Below are 11,028 nucleotides of genomic sequence, written 5' to 3' on the forward strand. Positions count from 1 at the left end.
AGCTGACTGGGCTCTGCTTACACTCCAAATGTTTCAGATGAACTCCATTAACTCAGTTATGCTTTTTTTTTTTCCGTGAATAAGCATCCTCAATGAAAAATACTAAACAAATATACAGTCTACAGTTTAGAAAAGTAGCCAAGGATATGGAAAGCCTTGGATGTTCCACAGTCTACCTATGAGACCTTGGGCAAGATACTTAATTGAAGAGCACTCACAGAAATTGAAAGCTGCAGTCCTAACCGTCCCCACTCAGCTAGTGTCTAATCCTGAAGATGTCTACATTTTCTAAAGCCGCAAACTTCAGGACCTAAAACTCTGCACATGAACAAACTTTGTCCAGCTGTGTCATGACATCCACGTCCCCCAGCAGTTTTGACAGACTGCTGTTAGATCTAGCAGGATAGCAAATAATTAACCTGTATTAATTAAAACCAAGGTATTCCTCCATGGAAATTAAACAACTAGATGTGGTAGACCTTCTCAAATCATCTCCAGAAAAGACGCACGTCCTTACAAAAGCTTGCACTCTTTTAAAACAAAGTGCAACACCTTCCACTCCCAGGACTGGGGAGCACCCAGAATCGATGCCTTTGCTCAAGATTCACAGGTCTGACTTCCTTAGAGAGAGTCCCAAAAACCAGCAGACTACTTTGGCTGCCCTCTGCTGCAGCTGGGCTGTTTTGCAGGGAAGAATTCAAGATCTTCCTCTCAGATCTTCTACTTAATGGCCTTGCTGGCCTTGCAGTCATAGAATCATAGAATGGTTTGGGTTGGAAAGGACCCTTAGTGATCCTAGAGTCCAACCCCCAAGTCTAACTAACCCCGGTCTAATCCCCAGTCTAACTACCATCTTATTGCTTAAGAGGAGCAGTCATAAATGGTTGAGCCTCGCTCAGCTCTCTGAATACTACCTTCACAGCAGGACAGCACTGCAGCTCAGAAGCAGTTCAAGCTATCAGCCCATGTTCCCCGGATTAGGGGTTTATATCCTTAGCATGTCCCTTGTTAGCTACATCTGTAGGATGTGCTGATCTGGATGTATGTTTCATGCACTTACAGGGGCAGATCCCTTTCTGAAGTTATTAATTTTCCCACATACTGCGTAGCAAATCTAGGCACCCAGTGCACAATTCTGGATTCCAATTTGTCAACAGACATACAATTAATTAATTAATTAAAAAATCAATGAGTCTGAAATACTACATTCACAAGACTTGCAGCTAAATGCATTGCTATAAGAATGTTGGTATTTCATGTTTTAGGGAAGCAGTGACCATAATGCATAGGAGACCCAGCAGGCCAAGCATCCCCTTTGGCTAGCCTCTCCCCAGGGCCTCAGAGAAATGTGCTTACAAGCCACAGACTCTTCATACAGAGTGACTTTCCCATCCACGCATCCTTTTGCGCCACCATTGCTTCTCAAACACATCCCTTCCCTGCCATAACCATTCACCATGCTAACTCAGGGTTGACTCTTCTGTTCTATTGCTTTTGACCATGTAACCCTTTCATTAACTCTGCTCCTGCTGCATCTTGTTGTGCTGATACTGTTGCCTCAATTCCTACAAGCCTCACGGCCTGTTCCTGTCTCAACCCTCTCTCTTCTGATACAGAAACATTTGGCCTGCTGTATGCAACTGCATCCATTATCCAATTTTAATGTTTAAAGCTACGCATCTTTAAGCTTTTTTCCCATGTGTGGGAAGAACTCTTCTAAGTGACCTTAGCATCCATCAAATTTCCCATTTAACACAAAAACTGGTCCAAAAATGCCTTCCTTTAGCATAATTCCTTTAAACCCATTTGACAACAGCTCGTCTCTCAGTGTGCTGAAAAGCCCAGTCTAATCTGTTGCTCAAAACTGTTTCCAGATTTCCATTTGTTTCCCCCACCTGTCTGTGCAACTGTAACTTTCTTCAAGGAAGACCCATCTATTCTGGGTTTTTTTTGGACTAGCTAGCAACTGGTATAACATACTGAGTTAGTGCAAATGACCACACTTCATTTTAGGACCAACAGAAAATTCACAGCTGAATTCCAATAAATTTTGTCACTTACCCCATTTTTGGACTTACTCATTACTACACTACTGTTCTAAAATGCAGGGATGCTGACTTGCCATTCAGTTACATGGTCATTGCTCCTGTAGACTTGATCAACTTTTCCAAAGAAGCTGTTCCGCAAGAGGTTTAAAGGAAATGCATGAGAGGAGGCATCGGTGAATGGAGTGCGCAGCCCTGCAGCATAGGTTTTCCTGAACTTGTCCCAAGAAAGAAGTGTCTGTCGTGGAAGTGCTTTGCTAAGTAAGTCTATGCTAAAATGACCGAGGAGGTATGTTTATACCTCAGCCAGTTATGAGGGGGTGAATGACTCAGGGACAAAAGCTGTCTTGCCAGTGAAACAAGCTTCATAAACATACCTCAGAGTCACAACCACCAGAGACAGTCATTGTAACACAACAAGAGTAACTAATGACATCACTTCATGTACATGAATGTGAATAGCTTTGTAGTGGCAAAGCCACAGATAACACCAGCTGGTTTTTAGATTCACATTCACTTTGTTCACAACAGAGTGGCTATCAATGCTTATCTTAAGAAAAAAGCCTAGAATTATATTTTTCTTTCCAGTGGAGAATTAAGTTCCAGGAACTCTTCATGCTGAATGCAGACTGCGGCTCTTAGAACTGAAGATCGCATATTATACTCAGTACAAAGAATGAAACCTCAGAGATGAGCATCAAATTGATTCTCACTCATTTCATATATTAAGCAGTAATGAGTAAACACTCTAATTTCTTAAAAGAGAAAACAGTTCAAAGACATATCCCAGGCAATGGAAGCAATCCCAAGAGCTGTGAATAAGAGGCAGTATGTGAATAAGAGGCAGTATTTTTTTTGCACACTTAGAACAAGATAGTTCAGCAATATCAGACCAAGGAAGAGTGGGAAGAATGCGTTGGGTTTTTTTTCTCTCCTAAGGAAAAGCACTCTAAAAATCCTAAAAGCATATCCATACGTTTTAATTTTGTTGTGTAAAGTCTCACCAACTTAACTTGCATGAACTAGAAAGTCTCTGTATCTTCAGAAATGAGATGCCATAGCACAGATAAACTAGAAGAAAGATCTGCAACAGTAATTTGGCTTATACATTTCCTCTTGTCTTAGGTTCTTCAACACCCTTCTGCCTATTGCTGTATCAAATACTGATCCTTCCAGCTGCAGTAGGTTCTTCTGATAGGGCTTTGAACAAGCAGCCCAATACCACGTGGACTTTGCTTAGGGTAACATTGGACATCTGTGGTCATCTCTGCTTTTGTGGTGTGATCACCAGACTATATATTTTTATTCTATCTTAACCATACCTGAAGCTCCCCAGAATTTCCTGTTCTTACAGTGTCAAGGGGGCTGACCACAAGCAACAAGATATGTCTACATGACTGGACACATCATCTGAATACCAAAATGCAGCACAGCCGTATTAGATTGGAGATAGCTAAGACCCCCGTTCTGACTCACCATTATAGCATGAAGACATACCTACTGGTCCCCATTTCCACGTAGAGAACCCAAACCTTATTCTATGCCAAACATGTCTTCAGAGCAACAAGGCATAGCTCAGTGAGTATACAATGCCAGAGAGATACTCAGGAAGGGAAATCCTAGCTTGCTTCCTGAGCGCATAAACAAAATGGTTGAGCACTGTAATACTGAAAAGTAGGTGTCAATGTTATGCATGTATTGCATAAAGTATTGCATAAATAGCGACAGTGTCTTCATACATATGTGGGCTTACCTTTAATTATATCTGCAGGTTTTACAGACTTCTAATGTACTTCTGTTTCCAATGCATCCCTCTTCCTAGGCAGTTAGTCAAACAGAACAAAACAAAAAATTCATTGAGCTGAAATAATGTATTTTTTATTATTGCAAAATCCAAGTTCTTTTTGTGAGACAGCTCTCCCTCTCTTGCAGCACAGGTCCCCTGTCTTCAGCTAATCTCCTATCAGGGCCCAACAGCTGTTCGTGTATCCGCACCCCCCCAGTGCTGTGGTGGGGGCCCAAGGGTGAGCCTGTGTCTGCAGCAGAAAATGGAAAACGCAGAGGGAGAAGGAAGAGCAGCACTTTGTTTTTCTGCAGGAGCTGCTGGGGGATGAACCCACCACCCACCCAGCTATACCTTTGCTGTTCCTGTAACACTGGGAGCAAAGCGCTTTGCAAGTGGGAAGCAGAGATTAGCTGTTCAAGTGGGAATAATCAATTCCCATTTCCCTGGCACAGGAAAAGTAGGCACCAGACCACACCCCGCAGCCTGCGGCTTGCTTTGCCTACTGGCTTGAGCTGGCTCCAGATGGAAATCCAGTTCAGCTGGAAAACTTCTTCCCTCATAATACATCCTGTTAGTGGACTGCAAAACAGGAAGTTTATATGTGTAAATAAGAGTGCCTTTCCACTCATTTTGGTTAAGGGCTAAGAATTAGAAGACAACATCTGTAGATTCATCCAATTTGCATTCAATAGAACAGTACTACTTCAGAGTAATTCTTGGGCCTCCTCATTACATCATGAATTTATCAGCTGACTGCATCACTGACAAGGGCAATTAGGAAGCTATGATCCGGGACCAGGAAGAGTCCTCCAAGCTTTTAAGTACAGTTCTTTTCTTCATACAATCTCAAATGAAAATTTAACAAATGGAATTAAACCCTGGTCCCCATTTCCCACACATACTTCCCCTGGAAGGCCAAGAAAAGATGTATAATCCATTTCAGGTTCCTTTTATTCATAGCTATTTATAACTTTAACCAAAGCATACAGATGGGAGTAATTACAATCTCAACACTTCACTATCTTCCCGAAATCATTAGTTTTTCTATTGGTAAGAGTGTACAAGATGAAGCTTTAGCTGCAAAATACATGTTTGTTGCAACTTCATAAAGCAGTAGCCAGAGATATGAATGTCATAACCTATGTGACTTTTCCAGGCAAACTTTTTTTTTACTTGATATTTGGCAGAGTCAAAGTGAGTGTTAAAATTAAACCCTTGTCCTAGCTTTTTGAGGAGCTAGGCAGTGACTGACACAGAAACAGGCTGAGCCCCCTTGTCCCTGACTAAGCTTATCCCAGGAGATAAAACTTCACAGTGCTCCAAGTATGACCCAGAGCCCATTGTACAGCCTATACCTACCCACAAACGAAATGTTTTGGGCATGGAGGGGCAAAGCCTGACCTCACGCTGGCCCTGACTGTGTGCTGAAGCACATCCCACCCCAGCGTGGGGGAAGAGCAGCAGCAGAACGATGTGCTCCACACGTGTTGACAGCAGTCAGTGTGACGCGGGGATAACCCTACCCAGCTCCACCCTGCCCTTCATACTGTGACCCAGAGAAAGCAAACTGGCAGAGACAGCCCACAAAACTTTCATGAGTTGCTGCAAGCACTGTTACCCTGTTTTTCTTCCTGGTTGTTGTTCTCTGAGTGCTTTTCCTAGTACACTAGTAGTAGAGCCAGTCCTCTGCTCTGCTACGCTACCAAAACTGGATGCTCCCTCCCTTGTGTGATTCAGAAGAAGAAAGGAGGCAGACGGGCAAAGAGGAGGGAGGAAGATGCTGTTGTGGCAGCAGCAGGGCAGGCTGGGGAATGGAGCTGCCTTCTGTGGGCCTTAAATGTCACTCCTGGTCCAGGGTCTCATTAAAAAATAGGTATCAGTTTTGGTGAAATCTTTAAGGCATTGAGTTTTGTGCCTTCGGTTACTATGTCCCTTTTTCACCTAAGAAAAACTGGAATGATTTGGGCCAGTATTATTATGATGTTTTTGACAAGAATCATACAGAGAACACTATCTTATAGAATAATACCTAACACAGTAAATGTTAAAGTTATAGGTTAAGCTCTAAGCATGTGTTGTCAAAGTTTGTTTTAAAAATAATAAAACCATTTAGTATTAGTGAAAATATTACTATACATCTTCTCATAAATGTAGGAATGCATTTCACTGATTAAACAGAATTTTGGAATTGAAAATATAGCCATGTTTTAATTCTATTTTTAATCTTGCTTGGTAGAAAGTTTTCATGAAAATATTTATTTGTATTCTGGTATTTCAAATGACAGCATTCATCTGATAATGATTCTGCAAAACAGACTTCATATAGGAGAAGATAATCTAATCTTGAATTAATAAATAAATGAAAATTTAATTCCAAAATTTAATAGGAGTTCTTAAGAGTGCAAACAAATGCAAAGAAATTGTTGAGGCTAATTTAAAGTACTGCTAGGAAAAGAAAAAGAAAACAGGACAGGTTTGGAATGCTGTGTATATATACATATATATACACTGTCTATATATATAGCTATAAAATCAGGACATATAGATGTAAACAGGAATGAAGGAAGAAATCTGTATAATATTCCCTCAGTGGATGAAAGAAAATGTGGCAATGGCACTTGATACAGTAACTGCCTGCAGTGCCAAACTGTGGAATCCTGGAGCCAGCATCAGTCTAAGATTGTTGATTTTTTGTATGTTCTTTTTTTTTTTTTTTTTTCTTTAATTAAGTCCCTGCTCCAGCAGCTTGGGGAACAAACCCTTACACAGATACCCTCCTGTTGCTCTCAGTGGGTCACTTAGGATCTTCTTTGGTTGTACTGGTTTGTAATGTTTGCAGTGTCTAGTGGTAAAAATGCAATCCTTGTTTTCTTGTTTAGCTTCAGAATGCTATTCTAAGCATATCAGAAGCAGCATTATCTTTTCTAGTTTTATTATAAACCTTTCTAATAATTATTTTTAATAAAAATGAAATGTTTGTGAACTGAACTTTAAGTCACAACTCTTGACCTTTGCAAGCAAGGGTGGGATGAGTACTCATGAAAGTTATAATTATTTTCTTTTCAACTCTGGTTCTTACTTTGTGTTATTCCATCCCTATTTTCTATAACAGCTCTTTTATTTAAGAGTACACCCATGCAGCATATAAGAGTGGGACAGTTACTGCCCTATCTCCAGCTCAGTAGAGCAGCCCAGAAAATGTGTAGTACAATACTAGTAGCTTCCTCCTGAATACAGTAAGATAACTAAACAAAATATTCAGTATCTGATTGACAACCCAAGGGATACCAATACATTTTCATGCAGAATATCTGTAAAACAAAAGCAAATCTTTTTTAATAGTTGCAGAACCAGAATATGCTGAGCCCTTACTGAGCAAGACCGGGGAGCCTGGAGCTCACCTGCTGCAGCTCCGCTGCGGGCTGTCTGCAGACCCAGACAGGAAGCACTAACTCAGTTTACGGTAAATTCTTGTTTTTTAGATTCCCTCTTAATCCCCTGGGCTCAGATCTGCTATTGTAACATGACAGGGAAAGGCAGTTACTGTCCAAACTTAAACAAGCTCTAGTTTAGTGATTATTCTTGTTTTGAAGCCTGGGGCTGTCATGCATCCTCAGAAATGCCTTCCCCCCCCCGCCCCCCCGTCCTACTCCCAGTAGCCTAAGCTGGGTTTTTTTGCTCACTGCAGCTCACATTGGCATTTTTACAATCCCAGTCAGATCTTCTTTGCTGCAAGGCATGCCAGGGTCCCCAGTCCCTTGGGGGCAACCAAGCACTGCTGGCCCCTGGCTGCACAGGGACTGACAGCACCACGAATGGAGCTGGTGGGTCCTGGTCATCTCCAGCGGGGTGGAGGCCCAAAGCTGCACTGTTTCAGGACTCAGATGTGAGAAGGGCCGGGGTGCGCTGGGGAGATAGAGGCTTAGAGTCAAACACTATAGGGCACCCCTTCCCCAGGAACATACCTCTTTCACACAGGGCACCTGGGGTGTGTTTTCTTTCTGCTCTAATTTTCCTTTTGGGCTCAAGACCTATTTCAGAGCTCCACTTTCCTAGCATTTATTTCCTCCCTCTTTTCAAGCACGTATCTCTACTTGTATCTCAAGTGCAGGCACTGAGATCTGCCTGCAATTGCAGTTCAAAGCCTGCATTTTGGAGATGAGGGTATTCAACATTGATTTGTGGGTTTCCATGTTCTCATGTAGAGAAGGCCATCAAACCCACATCTTACGTCTTGGATGAGTTCTCTAACCTTTAGTACTTCTCAAACAACTTGGTGGTTATATTTTTTTATTTAAAAAAAAGAAAATCTTGTCCCCTGCACAATTTTGTAAGTATAATATTGGTGTCTACCTCCAAAGAAAGTTACAGGCAATGGCTTTGGCCACTCCATCCTCAGATTGTGGGTTATTTTTAATCCCCATTCTGAGATTTGTAACTCTTTCCCAAGCATGGGTCAGGGAAGCCAAGCCCATAACTGTGTTCCAAATACTACTCCAGGGACCTAAAATTAAATATTTCAAAATATTTGCCCATATATTTTGTCTAGTTCTTACCACTGACATTGGCCTTTACCTTAAATTAGCTTTCTCTAGTCCTTGTAGCTATTGCTGAGATAAAAATAGCCATAAGGACATGAAGGAGAATTTTAATTTATGACTCGAGTATACTCTATTTGTGTTACCTTAATACTGAAGAACTAATACTTATTGTAGTGTTTCTTTTCAATCAGTAATGCAAAATATCAAAATCAAATGTAGACTGAGCCATGTTTCACTGGACAAAGCTGCCTTATTGTTTAGAGACCAGTAGATGGCAACCACCTATTGCAATGTCAAAGGTAAATGAAAAGTGAGAGTTGTTTAGGTAATGGATATATTATTTGACAGCTTGAGCAACAAAGCTCTGCTACTCTACATAAGGAGAAAGCAGTACTTTTTTTTTACTCCTCCTTATACACATCTTTTGAAGGGGAGCAATACGATGCCCTTTTACATAGCCAGTTTTGACAAATTATAATTGTGGCAATCTATTTGACTGAAATATCTTATGACTTCTTACTGCTAATATCAGTCAAAAGAAGAACAAGTCAATGGAAAAAATCCAAACCAATCAGACTGTCTTAGCTTCCACACGAATAGCCTCAAGTTCTTATAATGATTAATTAGATTCATTATTACTTTAGGTAGAAACATTTAGAACTGAGTAACAATGATCCTGGGATTGGAAACAGACCTCCCTTTAGGAAGTGACTGAGGCTATCGATGTACCAGTTAATTAATCCTGGTTATCTGAGTGGTCTTACAGAAATTTTTTTGATGATCAAGTTTGAAGAAATTCTTATTCTTTCTACAACATTAGATTAAAAGTTCTTCATTTCTAGGAGCAAGAACTGTAAAGGTTTGAAAAGATCCTCTCAGGCCCCCCAAGAACCTTGCATTTACAGTTTAGAAAAGAAGCTCCTTTATTAAAACAGGAGAACAGTTGTGGAAATATATCTGTAACCTTACTAGAAGGATACTGTAGTCATATTAAATTTTCCTTTAGCATTGATTTAACCATATTTTGTGAATACGTTTTCAATTAGGATTGGTATACATAATACATGTATAAATGCACACAGAAGTAGTATTATGTAGTGCAGAAGAAAACAGACCTTTAGACCACTGAAGGATTCCAGCATCACCTATGTATTGGGTTTGCGTGGCAAGGTTTTGGTAGGGGGGGGGCTACAGGGGTGGCTTCTGTGAGAACCTGCTAGAAGCTTCCCCCATGTCCCACAGAGCTGATGCCAGCTGGCTCCCAGACAGACCCGCCGCTGGCCAAGGCTGAGCCCATAAGTGATGGTGGTAGCACCTCTGTGATAACGTATTTAAGAAGGGGGAAAAAAGATCTGTGCAACAGCAGCCAGAGAGAGGAGTGAGAATATGTGAGAGCAATAACAGTGCAGACACCCAGGTCAGTGAAGAAGGAGGGGGAGGAGGTGCTCCAGGCACCAGAGCAGAGATTCCCCTGCAGCCCGTGGTGCAGCCCATGGTGAGGCAGCTGTGCCCTGCACCCATGGAGGTTCACGGTGGAGCAGATCTCCACCTGCAGCCCTTGGGGGACCCCACGCCAGAGCAGGTGGATGCCTGAAGGAGGCTGTGATCCCATGGTAAGCCCACACTGGAGCAGACTCCTGGCAGGACCTGTGGCCCCATGGAGAGAGGAGCCCATGCTGGAGCTGGTTTGCTGGCAGGACTTGTGACCCCATGGGGGACCCACGCTGTTCCTGAAGGACTGCACCCCGTGGGAGGGAGCCACTCTGGAGCAGTTCATGAAGAACTGTTGCCCGCAGGAAGGAGTCATGTTGGAGTTCATGGAGAACTGTCTCCTGTGGGAGGGACCCCATGTTGGAGCAGAGGAAGAGTGTGAGGAGTCCTCCCCTGAGGAGGAAGAAGCAGCAGGGACAACGTGTGATCACCTGACTGCAAGCCCTATTTCCCTGTCCCTTTATGCTGCTTGGGGGAAAGAGGTAGAGAAAATTGGGACTGAAGTTAAGCCCGGGAAGAAGGGAGAGGTGGAGAGAAGGTGTTTTTAAGAATTGGTTTTATTTCTCATTATCCTACTCTGATTTGATTGATAATAAATCAAACTAATTTCCCTAAATAGAGTCTGTTTTGCCTGTGATGGTAACTGGTGAATAATCTCTCCCTGTCCTTATCTTGAACTCTGTCCAGCTGAGGAGGGGAGTGACAGAGCAGCTTTGGTGGGCCTGGTGTCCAGCCAGGGTCAACCCACCACAGCCTAACACTGTGATTAGCAATTTTAAAAAGAATATGCTACAAATAGCTAAACCAGCTAACAAGAAGAGCACTGTCACTTAGTAGAAGTAAAACAAAATACTCTGAATTACTGGGATGCCTCCCTCCAAATTCTCAACCACTTTGCAAACCATTAACTTGAAATGCATTAACTTACACCCTTGCAGTACAATGTGAGTATATTTGTTCTCAGAAGTCATATTTTTGCTAGGAAGACTTAAAAAACTTACTTGATACAGGTAAAGTAACCTTTTGCTTTTATTAAAACTACAGCTTGATCAGCCATGAATTTTTATAAGTGACTTTGAAATTAGGAGAAATCCAGCTGGGATCCATTTCCTAGTGAATACTAGTGAGTTGGTATTAAGAATAGCTTCTGATATCCCTTACAAAC

At 41.9% G+C, this 11,028-nt stretch overlaps 1 protein-coding gene across 1 annotated transcript in view; it reads right to left on the reverse strand.

Moving 5' to 3' along the window:
• PUM2 (pumilio RNA binding family member 2) overlaps positions 1 to 3,947 on the reverse strand; it is a 77,213-nt gene extending 73,266 nt beyond the window's left edge. The window contains exon 1 of the mRNA XM_074820123.1: positions 3,799 to 3,947. The gene's annotated coding sequence lies outside the window, so the exon portion shown is untranslated. The remainder of the gene's footprint in view (positions 1 to 3,798) is intronic.
• Between the last annotated feature and the right edge of the window lie 7,081 nt (positions 3,948 to 11,028).

This window comes from Strix aluco, chromosome 3 (genome assembly GCF_031877795.1).
Source record: "Strix aluco isolate bStrAlu1 chromosome 3, bStrAlu1.hap1, whole genome shotgun sequence".
Classification (NCBI taxonomy): Eukaryota; Metazoa; Chordata; class Aves; order Strigiformes; family Strigidae; genus Strix; species Strix aluco.